General features: G+C 37.2%; 1 pseudogene; it reads left to right on the forward strand.

The window, feature by feature from the left end:
- Nucleotides 1–13,511: 13,511 nt before the first annotated feature.
- Nucleotides 13,512–13,959, forward strand: LOC130041624 (60S ribosomal protein L27a-like; annotated as a pseudogene).
- Nucleotides 13,960–20,564: the final 6,605 nt, after the last annotated feature.

A 20,564-nucleotide genomic window follows, 5' to 3' on the forward strand; every position in this document is an offset into this window, starting at 1 on the left:
ATAATATCTGATAAAACATATCACCCCTTAAATAAGTATACTTGGATAATCTTTGGGCTGGAGCAATAGTACAGCGGTAGGGCGTTTGCCTTACAAGTGGCCGACATGGCTGACCCGAGTTTGATTCCTCTGCCCCTCTCAGAGAGCCCGGCAAGCTACCAAGAGTATCTCGCCCGCACGGCAGAGCCTGGCAAGCTACCCGTGATGTATTCGATATGCCAAACACAGTAACAACAAAGTTTCCAATGGAGGCGTTACTGGGCCCGCTCGAGCAAATCGATGAACAATGGGAGGGCAGTGACAGTGACAGTGACAGTGGATAATCTTTGGAAGAAGAGTATGCTTAAAAGACTAAAATGTACACATAAATTAATTTATAAGTAAAAAATAAAAAGTTTACTAAGGTTGATATTTGCTTGTAGAATTCACGTTGATATTTTGGTTTATAAAACTTTATTTTATAATCTTTGTAATGTATTCCAAGCTTAGGCATCAAAAAATCAAGGCACAATAATTGTATTTGCAATATCTTCTAGATGTCAGTACCTGACAAGTTTTTGTACCTTAATCCTGTAGTTTTTGCTCTAATAAGCAATGAAACTTTGCTAACAATTTCACTCTTGAAATATCTCAAAACACATATGGAAATTTCCTTTAGAGCTAAGATTTATTTGCATCCAATTTTCACATATTTTGTTGGTGTCATAATATATTTACCAAACTTTCTTAATTTGTTCCTTTAATACATTTGAATAACACTACTGAAAAAAATATGGCAAGAAAGTATTAATTTTAAAAGTAGGGGCCAGAATTGTAGTACAGCAGGTAAGGTGCTTGCTTGGTATGCTGCTGACTGGGGTTTTAATTATCAGCATCTCATGTGGTCCCCTGACCTTTGATCATCAGCATCTCATATGGTCCCCTGAACTTTGCCAAGAGTGATCCTTGAGCATAGTCAGGAGTAAGCCCTGACCACTACCAACTGTGTCCCCAGAAAAATAAATAAATAAATAAATAGAGAAATTTATCAGCATATTTTCTTCTGTAAATGTAATATATCTTCCCACATCTTTTGAAGTAACTTACATTCATGAAAATTATCTTGCTTTGATAAAAAATAATTAATTATATACAAAGTTCTCACCACAGTTTACTTCTGTGTTACAAGTAAATAATTATGTGTTAATTGAAATAATTTGATTGTTAATATTTTAAATATGATCTGATTTTGGTCACTAAAGTTATTTTATCAATATTTTAAGAATTTCTATGTTGATTTTTATCTCTATATTTATTGCAAATATGTCACTGAATACAGTATGCTAAACTTATAAATTATATCCTATTAAGATGTATGAATTAAGTAAAACACTTAATAAAGTTTTTTGTAAATATGTTTTTCAAACTATTAGCTTGGAGGGACATCTGCATTTGAGGAACATTTTTATAAGGTTCAAATTAAGTTCTTATTTTAACACATTAAATTTAAGATTATATATTTAATTTTACTGACCCACCAATATCGAGAGCAATCTAATATTAACTATTTCAAACATGAGGAAACTACTCTAATTAACGATGGTTTCACATAAACACAGAGAATCATAGTAGAGATCTAAACCCAGGTATGGTCAACGGTAATTCTACCAGTTCCTCCATTAATCTCATACTTCCTTGGTAGCCATTTATTGCACGGCACCTCCTCATTTCCAGGTATGAGTAGAACATTTAACACAGGAGGAAGAAAACATGTTAAAAAGTAGGTAAAAGGAAACTTTTTTTTTCTAAAATATAGAATACCCAAAACCTTCTTAGTATAGGATAGGTGTAAGTAAGCATCAAAATGGGCAACAGACCTTTATGAAAAGAAGTATTCAAAGGCCTCTGTCAGAAAGGATCTTTAGGAAGGAAAACAAATTGGTAACTGATATATACATCCAATCTCATCATCCCAGTCACTTTTTAATATATTTTAAACACTTTATTTCATGCATGGTTTTCAATTCTGTTTTTCTGGTTATCATACTCCCTCCACAGAATATGGTCAAGCAAAACTGAAAGATTGACGGATTGCCTCAAGAAAATTTATTTTAGTTATAGGATCCCCTTGAAAGGTTGAACAAGAAGCTGTCACATAGAGCCTGGTTAGATTATTCAAGTCATCAGCTGTGAAATTAGTGTATTTAGTTTAAGCCCTCACTTTTTTTAAGGGGCTCTCTCCTTCACTTGTGGAGATTTCTGTAAAGCATGAATACAAAATCACAAGGCTCTTACAGATCTGAAATGATTGGCTCTATCACACAGAGTAATAAAAATCAGACAACATTTCATAAACAAATGTAAAATATATATCAAACTGGAACTACTAGTATAATAAATTTTAAAAATGTACTGCATTTTCGAATCAGTTTTTTCTCCCTTATTTATGCCATCTCAGTGAATTATAAAGCCATTCAACCCATAAAAATGCAAGCTAATTATTCTTGTTTCTTTTATTCATGTTTCTGCATTTAAATTTGCATTTTAGTAGTTTAAATATTTCTAAAATTTTCAGCATTTTCTACTTTGTCTCAACTACAATACATATAATATTCTGTAACAGTGTGCTATTGTCTTCAACTCAAATTATCAGTCTTCCCCCAAGACTTTAAATTATACTACTATATTGTCATATTTTATTTTTTCCATCGTCTCTTAAAGTTCTAGGAATTTCTCATAAGCTATGATATATTTGTTACCATTATCTGGTGCTTAGTCTCATGTCACAGAACTTTGTGATATTCCTAGCATGTCCCCACAACCTCTGTTCCACCTCAATTTAGACATAGAGACATACTAGTTCAAATGAATCCGTGACACGATAAGTTTACTATACCTAAAATATAAAGTTTATAAGCATATAAGTTAAATTATCATAAAGGACTAGTATTTGCACCATGAGACTGGAGCAATAGTACAGTGGGTAGGGCACTTGCCTTGCATGAAGATGACCCGGGTTCGACTCCTCTGCCCCTCTCGGAGAGGCAGCAAACTAACGAGAGTATCCTGCCCTCACGGCAAAGCCTAGAAAGCTACCGATGACATATTCAACATGCCAAAAACAATAACAACAAGTCTCACAATGGAGATGTTACCGGTGCCCTCTTGAGCAAATCAATGAACAAGGGAAGGACAGTGCTACAGGGCATTTACACCATATTGCTCAAGGTAGAGAAAATAGCTGGCATAAGGACTGAAGAGATAGTATAGCAGGTATTTTCTTTATTTCCTTATGTGCTGCTAACTCAGGTTTGATCCCTGGCACCACATAATGTCTGTCCCCTAAGCACATCAGGAATCATCTCTGAGCACAAAGCCAGAAGTATGTCTCAAGCATCACTTCATGTGATCCAAAAACAAACAAACAAAAATTCTATCTTAGACTCCTAAACATAAATTTGCTTCTTTACTGTACTATTAACAGGAATTTGAATAATTTAAATTTGGAGATACTGAAATACCTTATCCAAATTTTTGAGAACACTGATATTTATTTTGTATGACTTATTACATATAGTGATTATCTACGTATATACACACACACAATTTCAAATTCTATAATTGGTAACATATTTGTCTTTACCTTATTTATCTTAAATAGCTGTGTATTTTTGATTTTTAATTTCTTTTGACCTGTATAAGCTTGAAAACATACATACAAAAATACACAATTTTTATCTGTATTACAACATATATATTGATTAAATAAATTATATTTAGCATGGCAAAATTACCAATTCTACCAATTTTACCAATTCTAGGCAATATAGACTTAATTTTTAATGATTTATTTTCTTTTATTTATGCATTCTTACTGTATAGAATCTCTGACTACTTTATACATTAAAATACACTGTTATTATTATTATACCTGCAATATATTATAAAGTTTATCACCATTAATCTTAAATTATTATTCATTATGTTCTTCACATTTGGACTTTTATCTGGGATTATGTTCCTTTTAATTCTAAAATTTCTTAATTTCTTTTTTACTTTATTGCTGATCTTCTAGTTTACATATAATTATTTCCAACTTTACATCATTTTGTTTGTTTCTTTGTGAGTCAATCCTGACAATTGCTCAGGTTACTCTCAACTTGGTACACAGGGTTCTCTTCTGGCAATGGTCAAAGAACCATGCAGTGCTGGAGATGAACTCTGTGTTTTCTGCATATAAAACATAAGCTGCATTCCTTAAGGTTATCTCCCCAGCCCCACAACCATTTTCATAGAATACTTTAATTGGCATGGAATTTATATTTGTGGTTTTGTTCTCTCAGAATGTGTTTTTAACATGGTCATTTAATTTTAATTTCCTCCTTTTTTTTTTTGAGCCACACCTCTGGACCTCAGGACTGATTCTTGGAAGCAGTTGTGGGACCATATGCTGTAGTGAGGATAAAAATAGTATAGGTTTCACGCAAAGGCAAAGCCTTGATCTTTTTACTCTCTCTTAACTTGCTTCTGATTATTTTAACTGGTGAAAGATCAAACTCAAGTTACCTTGTTTTTCTTTGTTGTATTGGTGTTTTTCGCTTTCATGTATTTTATTGTTTGGGTTTCCAAAATTTATATTCTTTATACATGCATTTTATGAAGTTATATTATAGTAACATGAAGATACTGTTTGATGTAGTTTTGAGTATTTTATTTCTTTAAATATGACATTAGTCATATTTAAAGAAATAAAATATTCAAAACTACATCAAACAGAATCTTCAAACTTCTCTAGTTCTGTTTGGATTTCTAATATATATATATATATATATATGTATATATATATTAGAAAACTTGAATACACCTATGAATTTCTTATAATCTAGAAAATTTAAATACAATTATGAATTTCTTATAAACTACATTTTTCTCTTTATTCTAAGTTAGACTTCGAATTTTCTTCTGTTGTGTAACTTATTTCAGTTATTTTACTTCATATTTTTCTATATTGTTTTGAAAAAGAGGTTTCAATTTTCAATTTCTTATAATGTTTAATTTTACAATTTCTTTTGCAACTTATTATACACTCTTCAACTTAAATTACATGTTATCTAAGTCCTTGAATTTATTAATTTCAACTGAATGTAGGGCTGGAGCGATAGCACAGCGGGTAGGGCGTTCGCCTTACAAGCGGCCAACATGGCCGACCCGAGTTCGATTCCTCCGCCCCTCTCGGAGAGCCCGGCAAGCTACCGAGAGTATTTGATATGCCAGACACAGTAACAACAAAGTCTCCAATGGAGACATTACTGGGCCCGCTCGAGCAAATCGACGATCAACGGGAGGGCCTTTACCTTACCTTAACTGAATGTACTAAGCACAACAAATATCAATAATAAAAGTCCTGTATAAGTTGTTGTTTGCTAAATTCAAATCTCTCTTCTTAGTGTCTCTTTTGTTATCCTTTTTTTGTTGTTGTTGCTTTTTGGGTCACAATTGGTGATGCACAGGGGTTACTCCTGGCTTTGCACTCAGGAATTACTCCTGGCGGTGCTCAGGGGACCATATGGGATGCTGGGAATCTAACCCGGGTCGGCCGCATGCCAGGCAAATGCCCTACCCACTGTGCTATCTCTCCAGCCTCTATTATCCCTTTCTATTACGGTCCATACCATGAAATTCCAGGTTTTGACAGACTAAATGTTTTTATTTATTGCCATATATGTTAACAAATTAAAGGGAAAATTTATATCTGTTTCACATTGTATGTCTCTAGAAAAGATCTTTTATTTCTGGTCACAAAATAAACAAATGAACTTCAATTAACCAACAGGATGGGAAACTAATCTAGTTACAGTACTTTAAAAGTCTTGTCTATGTTTTATTCATCATATTCCTAGTTACAGATCTATACTTTTGTTGGAAGTCCCTAAAGTTCTGGAATTTTAAAGTCTTAAATTCCATTTTATTGCTCCCCCAATCTTGTAAAATTGCAATCAGATCGACATTTCTGTTATGCCTCTGATTCTTCTCAATCTCTCACTGCACAGCTGTCAAATGAACTATCTCAATGGGAGAGAAACTTTTAAGTATTTCATTCATCTCTCTCAATTGAAGCTTACCTTGCCTATAGAATCATGGCCTTACAAGATTTTTTTTCCTTAGAAACTCTCTGTTTTGAAATATTTTTCTTGAGATTTTTCACAAAGTCCTATTAGAAAGGTGGATTTCCACCTCACTGTACAAAGCTTGCCATCATTACTGAACGTGCAAGAAGATAAGGGAAAGAGAAAGGAAGGAAAGATGGAGAAAAAGAAAAAAATAAGAGAAAAAAGCAGAAGCAACAGAAACAGCAACAAGCAATAGAGGATGACAAAGAAGATAAATACTTACAAACTAATTTTCAGTAGAAATTACATTAATTTTGACTGAAGTTACATTTACTTCTAATACATTATAATAAATGTAGTAATATCAACATAAATCTTAGTCTGCCCACTAGTATTTATGCTGCTAAATGGTTATTTAGAACCTGGGAAAAGACAGTTTTAAGCCTACATTCTGTTATTGTAGATGACATCTAAGGAGTAAAGTAAGCACACATATGTGCTAAATATTTACTTAATTCCAGTTAGTCATCCTTCCTATTCTTGACATCCCTTTTGATATAAAAATATAAAAGAAGAGAAACTTTTATAAAAAGTTTTCTGAGATCTCAGATGCAGTCAATATGTGATTTTTATTACAAATTATTGCATGAAATGTTGAATGAATATCATAAGGGTAATTTTAAAGGATAAATTTTAGATTCTGATAAAAAAAAGAAAGGTTAGGAATACATTGGTCTTGGGCTACATATTTGCACCGTGATTCACAAACTAAGCATCCGTGTCATATTTCATTTCTTTTAATTTAATGGTCTGGTTATGGAAAACTTGATGGCAGGAAAGCTATTATGAGAGAATATTTGAGATTTGAGTCTATATAGATAGTATTTGGAAAAATATTTTGTTTATGGAAGGGAGAATGCTGGGAACGACATATCCATCCTACAAAATTTGGTATGTGGACAGTTGGACATGCTTATCAAAAAGATCTGAGTAGGTCATGAATAAGCTTTTCCATTGCCTTTCTGGATGATGTGATAGATCCATCAGGCTCGTCCCAAACTATGTTGGTGAATGAGCTCGGGAATTTCTGAAGACAGACGTCTTTGTGTGGCTTTCTCTCTCTTGGCATTCCTCGCACAATCATGGAGTTACTGAACCAGTCGATATATTCTTTGCTGATGTTGTCTATAATGGTATGTTCTCATATTGCTGCAATAGTGCCAAAGAGCTCCCAGTTGTTCTGGTCATTCTGGGAGTTCTCTTCTTTAGCTTTGCAGCCCTTTCTCCCTGCTCTGTGAAGTAGAATTTTGCACAAAGGAGATGGTGATATGATCCCATTTGGAATTTTGAGACAACAGCAACATCAGTCAGACAAAACCATTGATTGAATATGATGTGGTAAATTTTATTGTGGAACTGTCCACTGGGAGACTACCATGCCCAATGTTTAGAATTGGCCTTCTGATACTGCAAGTTACCATGAATGGTTTTGGTCAACATAATGATCTCAGACAGTCTTTCACCCTATTCTTCCATTCTAGGTCATTCGTCCCAATGTGGAGTTCTTCGGGATACCTTCTGGTCCTATCTTGGCTTTAAAATCACCGATAATGATATCGTAGAAAGTATGGTCTTCTATATAGAACTTCTGCAGCTCCATGCAGAAGTCCTCAATTTCTTCTTCTTTGTAGTTGGATGTTGGTTCATAGACGATAAACATAAAAACTTTAGGCAATGAGCCACATCTATTTAAACATAAGGGTCCTATTAGGATTGTTAGGCATTCAATGCTCATGGCCAAGTTCATGTTGACAAGGACACCGACACCACCAATGCCTCTAGTGTCTCATTTCTAAGGAATAGTTCTTCTCCAGTGTCAAAAATGGTGTGTTGTGATCTATGCCTTCTCATCTCAGTCAATCCAATGACATCATACTTGGTCTTCTGTGCTTGTACCATCAGGTCCTCGATGGATGTTTCTGATGCCAGCATATGTGTATTAAAAGTTCAGGTAGTCATTTTAGTCCTTCTTCATTTTGGCAGCCTAGTTCAGCTCTGAGATTTTAGCAGCCTCTCCTTGTTTGTCCTTCTCAATGCTGCTTTATTGGAGGCTCTTCCAAGTTTAGGGGAATGAGGCCCATTTTTGTGACTGTTTTTGGAATATTGAGTACACCACAGGTAACTTGCCAAGCTCTGCCATGTGGGTGGCATGTTGTAACAATTTGTGTTGCTGGTTGGCACCATTACTGCCCTCTTGCCATGATGAGGTGGTGAACCATTGAAGTAGATGGGACTTCGTACACTTCACTTATCTACTTCAGAAATCAGACATGCCATTACGTCGGTAAAGAAGTATACAGCACCCGGTCCAGGCAAGGTCAGAACCAAACACCTGAAGAATCTGCTGCCAGTACTCGTCAATACACTGGCTCAGTTCTTCACATGCTACTTGTCTAAATGCAAGGTTCCATCCCAAAGGAAAACCAACAGATCTTTCCTGTTGTATAAGAAGGGAGACATCCATGATATTAGCAACTATCGCCCAATCTGCCTACTGTCCTTTGTGTACAAGTTGTTCACTTCAGTCAACTTGAATAGGATTGGCAGAACACTAAATGAAGGACAACCATATGAGCAAGCCGGGTTCTGAAAAGGATTCAGCATGATCGACCATATCCACATGGTGAACAAGCTCATTGAGGTTTTGTGAGAGATCAAGATACCACTCTGTCTAACATTCATCAATATAAAGAAGGCCTTTGATTCTGCTGAGACTGAAGTGGTTGTGGAACGCTAGTCAAACAGGAAGTTCAAACTCAATACATCAGGATCCTCCGTGAGCTGTATTATGGATTCACCCATCAGGATCTCACCATTCTACAAGGAAGTGATCCATGTCAAGAGAGGGGTTTGGTAGGCAATACCATTTCACCAAAACTCTTCAGTGCCACTTGTAAGAACATTATGCGACTACTAGAATGGGAAGGAATGGGAGTGAAGATAGAAGGTCGGCATCTATACTACCTCTGCTTTGCTGATGACATCATTATAATAACACCAAATATCAGCCAAGTGGCAAGAATGCTGGCCGACTTTGACCATGAGCGTGGAAAGGTTGGACTGCAGCTGAATCTCATGAAGACAATGTTCATGAGAAACGGAGTAGTTCCTGATGTTCCATTTGCCCTCAATGGAAAGAATATCTCCGAATGCAGCCGTTATGTGTCAAGAAACCAACATGACAAATGACCTGGCACCTGAACTGCACAGATGGAAGAGAGTGGCATGGAATGCCTTCAAAAACGTAGAAATGGTCAAGAGGACAAAGAACCTCTGGTTCTGAGCACATTTTTCAACTCCACCATTCTTCCTGCACTAACACATGCCTCAGAGACCTGGGCCCTGTGAAAACAGGATGAAAATGCTATTTGTGTATCTGAAAGAGGAATCAAAAGAACTATGCTTGGAGTATCACATTTCACTCAAGTGAAAGAAGAAATTCATCCACCATCAAGAATCAGGGATGCTGTCTCATTTGCCAAGGCATTGAAAATCAGATGGAATGAACACGTAATGTGATTTAGAGATGATTGCTGGACTAGAGCTATTACGGACTGGATTCCAAGGGGCATCAAAAGAATGGCTGGCCACCCACCTATGAGATAGTCAGACTTCTTCATCAAAACCCTGAATGAACAGTTTGAAGCTCTTCATGTTCCTGGAGCAAGCAGACACTTTTGGGTTACACTATCATGCGACAGGGACAAATGGAGACATTACTGGCACCCGTTCGAGCAAATTGATGAGCAAATCTTCTTCAGTGCCACCTGTGAGAACATTATGTGACGAGTGGTATGGGAAGGAATGGAAGTGAAGATAGAAGGTCGGCAACTATACCACCTCTGCTTCGCTGATGACATCACTATAATACTACTATGATAAGTGATACAAATGATAGAAGTGATTTTTGTTTTCAGCAAATGTCTTCTTTTAATTGTAATTGGGTTTTGTATTTTTCATAATGTCATATTGAGGAAAGGAATATACTTGTACACATGACTATGTACTGAACAAGATAATCTAAACCTAATATAGAATGGAGTCTACTTCTTAAAGATATCACCAGGAATTTAAGAAGAGTATTGTTTACAGTGATTTATATATATATATATAAAACTTTTACTGAATTCATCCTAGACTTTTCCTGGAGTCAAGAAATCTCTTTTACCTTTTAATTTATTTTAGACATTGTTGTGTTTTAATGTCCAGGGTAATCTCATGTAAGTAGAAAGCTTCTATTTTTAATTAGTCCCTAATTTTTATCACAACACAAACTCCAAGGTTAAACAGTGTATATTATTATCACTGAGACTCAGCCTTGCTTTTTGAATTTGATGAAACGTTGAGGAACACGAGTGAATCTTGATATTCATTATTCTCTTACTATTCCAGATCACAGCATAATTTAATTCAACCAATAAACTAATACATAACAGGTATACATCCATGATAATCACAATCAATCACACTTCATTAGTTGCTTCTAATTAGAAAATAATGGAAAGTTCTGCATATTTACAAAGAAAATCAGGTTTATTATAAATGCAATTGCAACCCTGCTATACTGCACGTTACAGTTAAACAGCCAATATAATCAGGTGTGAAAAATATGGTAAGCCTTAGGGAAGCAAGATAATTGCCTCACAGGAGGAATGTTGATGGTGAAAGAGAGAAAAAGAAAAGTAAATCTAGGATTGATACTGTAAAAGTTAAAGACCAAGTGGTTATCATAAAAGACCAAAACATTCTCATTTGGGTCTACAAAACAGAGTAGAAAAATTTGAATTCATGTCCTTATTAAGGCATCCACAGCTCAAAGTCCAACATTAATATTATGAGAAGTCTGAATTTTGTAGGAGAAACCAAAAGCGATATTCTTATCAGATCACCTAAATTTTGAATGTTAGCATTATATCTGGTTACCTTTAAGGTAGACATAGCTCAGGTCTTACATTCATGTTCTTTATACAAGAGAGGTAATTTGAAAACATTAAAAATGTGTTGACGCCCTATCGAGATCAAGAGTTGCCCCCTACGAGTGGCTCTCCGGCATGGCCATGACTCCAGAAGCACAAGGACTTAATGCAGAGCCCAGCAGCTTGCGGCAGAAAAGTGAATGGACCATGCATTAATCCATGCCACCATGCCCGCCCGGAGGGGAATGGCTGTTGCTCCCTTCCGCCTTTTTCCCTCTGGAAATAAAGATGGCAGCTGCTTCGGAGCTTTATGGAAAGCCGGGTATGAGCCGGTTGTGACAGGGCGACTGAAACCTCATGGGAAGGGGGGTGTTCCTGGCTCTTCTTTCACACTCTACCGAGGTCAGGAGTTGCCCTCCACAAGTGGCCCTCTGGCACGGCCATGGCTCCAGAGCCACAGAAACCAATCTCATAATTATCTGACTCTCGGCAGAAATACTTCCAGGCTTAATAAGTAAAATACCATAATTCAAAATCACATGGCCGCAATAGCAGCTGTGCAACATCGTTTGATTCTTGCAACCAGCTGTAGAAAAAAAAATTATTTCACAATGCCTTTTCAGCATGTCTGATTCGGGGGTGTAAACTCTAAATAGTAATGGTGCATCTTTTGTCGAAACAATGAATCTAATCAAAGTAGATAGAGTGTTAACTAGAATTCATCTGCCTCACAGGCATTGGGAGGGTTGGGAGGGGGTGTTTATCAGGGTACTTGGTGGTGAAAAATAAGTATTGGTGAAGGGTAATGTGTTTGATAATTGCATGACTGAGACTTAATCCTGAAAGCTTTGTAACTTTTCCCACAGTGATTCAATAATAAAAAAGTGTTGATATGACCAAACTTTTCCATGAATTTCACAAGTGTGTGTGTATATATATATATATTATATATGTTTACATTAGTTAATGTCTGTATATATATTTTTAAGAAAACCTAATGCTTAGTGTCACCAAAGGTTTTTCTTATTGTAAAACATTTGTAGTTTTTCTTATTGTAAAAAATTTGTGCAATTAGAATTCTAAACTTCACATCAATTGAATACGTGGTAGAAATTATATATATATATTTTTAAAAATAGAACAAATATTAAACATTTCTTTTAAAAAATTAAATACCTAAGATCTAAAAATTATAGCACTTATTTTAAAAGCAGCCATACATGTGTGACCAGCAGCAAACTCAGGATAAGGGAAAAATGAAGGATTCCAAGATAAGAATCTTCGCCTTTTATAAAATATATCATACCTTAGATAACATAAGACTTTTATATCAATAAACTGATAATTTTAAATAATCTTTTACATGACTTTAAAAGAGTTGGAGTGAATTATGCCAATTATTTATATATAGTGCTTAGGGCTGAAGCAATAGCACAAGGGTTAGGGCATTTGCCTTGCACATGGCGACCTGGCCAACCCAAGTTCGATTCCTCCGCCACTCCCGGAGAGCACAGCAAGCTACCGAGAATATCCCACCTGCACAGCAAAGCCTGGAAAGCTCTCCATGATGTATTTGATATGCCAAACACAGTAACAACAAGTCTCACAATGGAGACGTTACTGGGCCCACTCGAACAAATTGATGAACAACGGGAGGACCGTGCTATAGGGCTTAGTACATTTTAATTACATTTCTTATCTGTTATTTTTGTATTTTGTTTTTGGGTATCTAGACCACACCCAACAATGGTCAGGGCTTATGCCTGCCTGGTTCTGTCTTTGGAATCACTCCTGGTAGTGCTTGGGAAACTATATGTGATGCAAAACCAACTAGGCCACAAGTAAGGCAAGTTCTTTGTCTGCTGTTCTATCTTGCAACCTGATTTATAGGGTTTTTTTTCTAAAATTTTAAAATTGCCTATTTGCTTCTAACTTCATTCTAATTACAAATATTTTATATTTGTAAAAAACAAATATTCTTACAAACAAAAATTTTACAACACAAATATGTTCGTTATTTTAGAAATATAGAATAAATATTACTAGATTATACAAAGAGCCATCAAATTCTGAAAATATTTTTTTTATTTTTGGGTCACCCTGGCGATGCACAGGGGTTACTCCTGTCTTTGCACTCAGGAATTATCCAGGCAGTAATCCGGGGACCATGTGGAACGCTGGAAATGGAACCCACCCCATGTCGGCTGGGTGCAAGGCAACCGCCCAACATGCTGTTATCACTCCAGCCCCCTGAAAATAAATATTTAGTAAGATACAGAAAGCAAGTCACTTGAGAATCTAAATAAATTTTTTAAATAGAATGAATCTTACATATCTAAGTCAATCATATACTGAAAGACACATACATACCGAGGCAAAGAATTAAAATCAGCAAAACCTCTGGCAAGATTCACGGGGTCTGCCTTCTTTCTTCTTGCCAGTTAACATGCAGTACAGACTGAGAAAGACACGGAAACTCTGGGGCCACGTGAGCCACGGACACAGCCGCATCAACAAGCACCATAAGCACCCTGGAGGTCTGGGTCATGCTGGTGGCATACATCACCACAGGATCAACTTTGACAAATACCATCCAGGTTACTTTGGGAAAGTGAGTATGAGGCATTATCACTTAAAGAGAAAGCAACGCTTCTACCTAACTGTCAATCTTGACAAATTTGGACCTTATTCAGCGAGCAGACACGGGTTAAAGCTGCCAAAAACAAAACTGGAGCAGCTCCTATCATTAATGTGGTGCGATCGGGCTGCTACAAAGTTCTGGGGAAGGGAAAGCTCCCAAAGCTTCCTGTCATTGTGAAATCCAAATTCTTCAGTGAAAGACCTAAAGAAAAGATTAAGAGAGTGTGGGAGGAACCTGTGTCCTGGCACCCTGAAGTCACCTAAAAGAAGGATCATTAAATGCTACACTGCTTTTCTTTAAATTATAAAATAAAATAAAATCAGCATGAAAGGGAATAAATTGAAGTCATGCATATGTAAAAATATTTTCTTTTGGATTATGAGAGATTACAATATTATTAATAAAAATAATGACTAGAAAATGTATGAAAGCCAAATTCTCAGTCAGAGACCAGCACTGGGAAATTGTGAAATTTCACTATTTCTGGGAGGAAAGACTAAGAGGAAATTATCATTTTAATAATTATGAAATAATAGGACAGAAGAGAAATGGAATACGGCTACTAGACACATTTTAAGAACCCTTTCATAGGTCTTTTGTTAAAAGGTTAAAAAAGTGAAAAAACACAAAACATTATATTGAAAAGATATCTGTACATCTGTGTTACAAATAGATCACATTTTACTGTAGGCAATACCTGGAAACAGCCCTAGTGCTCAAGAATAGATGAATGGATAAAGCAGTTATGGTACATATGCTCAAAGAAATACTACTCAGGTATAAGAAAAGATGGAACCTTGCTTTTTTATATTGTGTATGGAAATAGAGGATATGATGTTATGAAAGATGTGTTAAGGCAAGGATAAATACAAATAAAGGATGATTTAACTCGTTTATAAAGAAGCTATAAAGAAGCAAAATGAGGGATTATACCATGTCGTGCAAAAAAAATCATAAAATACACTATAATGAAGAACTGAGGATACCATTGATTGAGGAAGTGGAGTCCTATGTACTGTTGTAGGTGGGTATGTATACCTTAATGATAATACAGTTTGGTTTCACTTTAGGGGGAGGGGTAGCACAGCTTGGACAGAGACGGGACCCTATGACAATGATAATTGGAAATTATCACTTTTGACAAGAACTGATAAAGAATGAAAAAAAGCCTCTGCATTAGTTGTGGAATTCAAACGAACCTTTTGATGATGAAATAATCTGAAAAATAATAGTTTGGGCTGAAGAGATAGTACAGTAGATAGGACTTTGCATATGGCCAACCTGAATTTGATTCTCAGCACTTATGGTTCAGGAGTGATGCCTGAGTTCATAGATAGTAATTAGCTCTGAAAAATAGCCACGTGAGTCCAACAAACAAACAAAAATCATAACTAATGCACTTTTATCTTGATTTAACATAGTTGTATAATAAAAAAAAATACTGAATACATCTTGCATGAATCCAAGATCTTTATATATGGGATTTCAAAGCACAGAATTTCCCATTCACATTGGATGCGCTGGTATCAAGATAAGATGGAGCCATTCAATAGGACTTTCTATACTAAATGCATCTTGAATGTGCTAAGAAGATTAAAAAAAAACTTGCTGAAATAACTAACTAGCAACTTTTAATTTTGACTAAGCAAAATACTACTTTATTTTGCTTCCTTACTTGTACAAGAGATTTGTTGCAGAACCCTAAATTCAGAGCTGCAGGGACTCAATGGTATGGAAAAAGGTTTTTAAAATTAACAACTCCTAAATCTAATTCTCATAAATACTGACAAGATTTGTGTGCATGTGAATAGGAGTCATTAATAAGTTCAAAGCTGTTTATGCTTAAAAATAAATTTTGCAATTTAAAATATAAACATCTATGAATTTTTAAAAAATCTATGATAAACATGAAAAGGTTTGGGGTCAGAACTGCAACTCGATGACAAAGTACATGCTTTACATATTCGGCCCTATTTGTTATCCCTGGTGCTGCTTAAAAAACAAAATAATCATTTTGATTTTTGGGAAGGGGGATTCAAAGGTACTGAAGAGAAGTAGTTATTTCAGACAAATAGCCAAAAAAGAAGTCAGGAGTACATGTTTTACATTTAGTAAAAGGACCCACGTTTAATTCCATGCACTGCATGACCCTAGAAACACAGTAAGTTACCATCCCTAGGGGTGACTAAGCAAAGTCTGGTCACAAAAAGCATGGGGCCCATGCATAGGTATTCACTGTGCATAGGTGTTAAATAGGTTGATAAAAATTGCCAAGACAGGTCCCTAGAGGCACTAGGCACTGCTGGGAGATACATCACCCCCATCCAAACATTTTAAGTCAGCAGTAACAAAAAGATGTATATCAAAACATTCAATAATAATTTTTAAGTAAATGAAAGAAATTAAGTACCAGTATGACAAAATAGACCAAATGATAATGTAAATGAACATTTTTAAATGATGTTTATAAAAGTTTAAAAACACAATGAGTTTACATACTTTAAATGAGGTCTAGGAAAAATATTACAAGCGTAAGATTATTTTACCTATAAAATATTAAGAAATTTATTTTAAAGTAAAATAAACTAATAGCAGCTAAAATTTATTCTATACTTACATTGCATCTGATTCTTTTAAGCAATTCATAGGTCTCAAAAAGCTTCTACCTAGAAAAATAGCAAATTTTTGCCCGTATATTTTATATTTATCAGAAAACTCAGGGTCTGGAAGCAATAGAATAAAGTGAATATACAGCACAATCTAGAGTCTGATTTTCCTCTAGATTGTGATTCATTCCACAGCAGTGTAATAAAGAAAAATTAGGGGGAGTACCTGGCTGTAAAGAAAGCACTGGAAATTTACTTCAGCCATCTTCTATCTAGATAAAAGTTGTATTGATGATTACCCTATATAAGCTTAAATATATTGTTAAATATTATGTAAGTAGGTTAACATTAATTTGGCTACTAATAAAGGTGAAGTAACAATAATATTGATATTGCAATTACTGACTAGTAATGGCATTGGTTTGTCCTCAGAACTCATAGTCTAGTTTTAGCACATTGCAATTGCATAATTAAATAATTTTAATAATTTTTATTTATCGTTCCTATTCATTTGACAGGTATTAGGACATTTACCCCAACTCTTAGATGACTAGAGTGATGAGTGATTAGTCCTTTCATATATTGCTGTCACTGTCACTGTCCTCCCATTGTTCATAGATTTGCTGTAGTGGGCCCAGTAACATCTCCATTGTGATACTTGTTACTGTGTTTGGCATATTGAATACGTCATGGGTAGCTTGCCAGGCTTTGCCTTGCAGGCTAGATACTCTTGGTAGCTTGCTGGGCTTTCCGAGAGGAGTGGAGGAATAGAAGCCAGGTTGCCCAGGTGGGCCGCATGCAAGGCAAATGCCCTACCCTCTGTGCTATAGCTCCAGCCCAAATATATATGAAATATATACATATACACATATATGTATATATACAATGTATGTGTCTATACCTGCTATGTGTTTTACATATAAAATAAATATGTATATACAAACACTCTGAGGGTCTGATACAAGTTTATGAAAACAGGCAATAAGCCTTCTATCCAAATATGTAGGTAACTATTGAATCTATCTTCTCTGTTAGTTGTGTAAACACACAAAAAATAAAAAGGCCGGCGGTCTGGCCGCTTCCCCACTCCAGGGAGGTCGATGGCGATGGTCAGGTGAAGGAAGGAAATGAGGCCAAGCTGGTTGGTCTTAGTAGCCGTTTATTACATGGAAGAGATGTATGTCATGGAAGCCTCAGGAATCCTCGAGCACGTGCGCCTTTGTTCTCTCAGCTTCTGTCCTCAGCCCCATCTTCCCAGGTTCTCTGATGCACGTGTCCCCCCAGAGAGCCCTGAAATCTCCCTTATATAGATCATAGTACCTCTAAAGGGCACAATATAATGATGTCATCAAAAGGAGTTACAGAAAGAACACTGAGGTAGCAAACATACATTGTTTCCTTACATCTGCAGGCCAGTAATCCTGGCCTCACCTTTTCACAAGCTACAAGCACTTAGATTAGCACAACAAAGACCAGTCTGCTAGAGCTTGGAATCTACATCTCCAAAAAAGCAGTCTCATCCAAGCTAGTCAGGACACACAGGAAACTGCTTCTAGGACGTGTTTCTCCTCTCCTTGTCCAACCAACATATAAGCATACATAATATTAATCTGGAGGGGGATGCAGACCCCACTGGAGAGTCTTCTTTTGCATCTCCATGTAAAGGAACAGTAGCTTTAGCCAAGAGTTGAGGGCACCCGTCTCCTCCACCTCCTGGAGAGAAGAGCTTTACCACCTAACCTGACCAAATGTCCTTCGCCAACTATAAGACCAAGATGACTGCCCTCCGACGTCCTGATGGATCCATCACATCCTCCGGAACGGCAATGGAGAAGATTATCCATGACTTCTACTCAAATCTCTTCGATAGCCATGTCCACTTGCCGACATACCAAATTGCACAGGATGGGTATGTCGTTCCTAACGTTCTCCCTTCCGAAATCTGACATGCCATTTCGTTGGTAAAGAAGCAAACAGCACCCGGCCCAGACAAGGTCAGACCTGAACACCTGAAGAACCTGCCGTCAGTACTCATCAATACACTGGCTCGGCTCTTCACTCGCTACCTGTCTGAATGCAAGGTTCCGTCCCAATGGAAAACCAGCAGGACCGTACTACTGTTCAAAAAGGGAGACATCCATGACATTGGCAACTATCGCCCGATCTGCCTATTGTCTGTCATCTACAAGCTGTTCACTCGAGTCATCCTGAATAGGATTGGCAGAACACTAGATGAAGGAAAACCATGCGAGCAAGCAGGGTTCCGCAAAGGATTCAGCACCATCGACCATATCCACACGGTAACCAAGCTCATTGAGGTTTCTCGGGAGTTCAAGATGCCGCTCTGCTTAACGTTCATTGATTTAAAGAAGGCCTTTGATTCTGTTGAGACAGAAGCGGTCATTGAAGCCCTAGCCAATCAGGGCATTCAAGCCCAATACATCAGGATCCTCCGTGAGCTGTATTGCGGATTCACTACCAGGATCTCACCATTCTACAAAGAAGTGATCGTTGATGTCAAGAGAGGGGTGCGGCAGGGTGATACCATTTCACCGAAACTCTTCAGTGCCACCCTCGAGAACATCATGCGACGACTGGAATGGGAAGGAATGGGAGTGAAGATAGATGGTCGGCAACTACACCACCTCCGCTTTGCTGATGACATTGTTTTAATAACACCAAACATCAGCCAAGCAGCACAAATGCTGGCCGACTTTGACCGTGAGTGTGGAAAGGTAGGACTACAGCTGAATCTTACGAAGACAATGTTTATGAGAAACAGCCTTGTTCCTGACGCCCCATTCGCTCTCAATGGAACGACCATCTCCGAATGCAACAGCTATGTGTACCTAGGTCGAGAGGTCAACATGACAAATGACCTGGCACCCGAGCTGCGCAGGAGGAAGAGAGCGGCTTGGAACGAACGCCTTCAAGAACGTCGAAGAAATAGCTAAGAGGACGAAGAACCTCCGGCTCCGGGCACATCTCTTTGATTCCACTGTTCTTCCTGCATTAACATATGCCTCAGAGACCTGGGCCCTACGCAAACAAGATGAGAACGCCATTCAGGTCTCCCAAAGAAGAATAGAAAGAGCTATGCTTGGAATATCACGTTTCACTCAAATGAGAGAACGAATCCGGAGTTCTGACATCCGTGAACGATCAAGGATCAGGGACGCTGTTTCATATGCCAAGGTGTCGAAAATCAGATGGGCTGGTCACGTAATGAGATTTAAAGACAACCGTTGGACTAGAGCTGTTACTGATTGGATTCCACGGGATGTCAAGAGACCGCGTGGCCGCCCACCTACCAGATGGTCAGACTTCTTTGTCAAGATCATGAACGATCGGTTTGAGGCCCTCCATGTTCCCGGAGCGAAGAGATGCCATTGGGCTACACTAGCACGCGACAGGGACAAATGGAGACGTTACTGGCGCCCGCTCGAGCAAATCGACGACTAACGGGAAGTTAAGTGATTAAGTGATTAAGTGAATATTAATCATTTCGTATGGACACAGTAAGAAATACTTTGAGCTTATAGAATTGCTCTCGATCGCAGACTGCAGTGCTCAGGCCAGATATCTTTCCTATTCCTAGCAGCAGGGCCCTAGTCTTGTCGTTACTTTTGGATCATGACATCATTTGCCTATGATCAAACTCTTAACTTATAGTTAAGAATCGTGGCACCTTGGCCTGGCCCATCGCGATGCCAGGGTAGCACATAACTTACCGGCTTGCCCTGGTTCCATCCAGTCCCACGTCGGGACCCTGCCCTGGGGTGCTAGGAAGTGAGGGCAACTGAGGCTTAAGTTGAGAAGGCAGATGCCCAGGAGTGAATAATATTCAAAGCCAATCAATTCCTAAATTATAAAGCATAATATTAATTAATTGTCTTCCTGTATCCATACAAAAGGACATTGCATTAAAGTAAACTGCTCAAAAGACATAAGGAGAGGAGAAAGACAAATATTAACTTACAGTATAGCTTCAGTGTCTAAGCAGGATGAGACCTTACAAATTGGTTGGGGAAGAGAGCATAGAAGAGGTCACAGACAGACAAAGTAATGGGAGTGACTCGGGAGCACTGTGATGGGTACAATCTGATAAACCCAAGCTCCGTGTACTCCAACAGTTATTTGTGAAATTATTTCAAATTATTTGGTAAGAAAAAATCATATTTGTTTTTATATACTATTTTGGATGAAAATGTAGCACTAGAAACTATTATAAATTCAGCTCATGGTGATTGCT

The sequence above is a fragment of the Sorex fumeus genome, unplaced genomic scaffold (assembly GCF_029834395.1).
Source record: "Sorex fumeus unplaced genomic scaffold, SorFum_2.1 ptg000098l, whole genome shotgun sequence".
NCBI classification, from domain to species: domain Eukaryota; kingdom Metazoa; phylum Chordata; class Mammalia; order Eulipotyphla; family Soricidae; genus Sorex; species Sorex fumeus.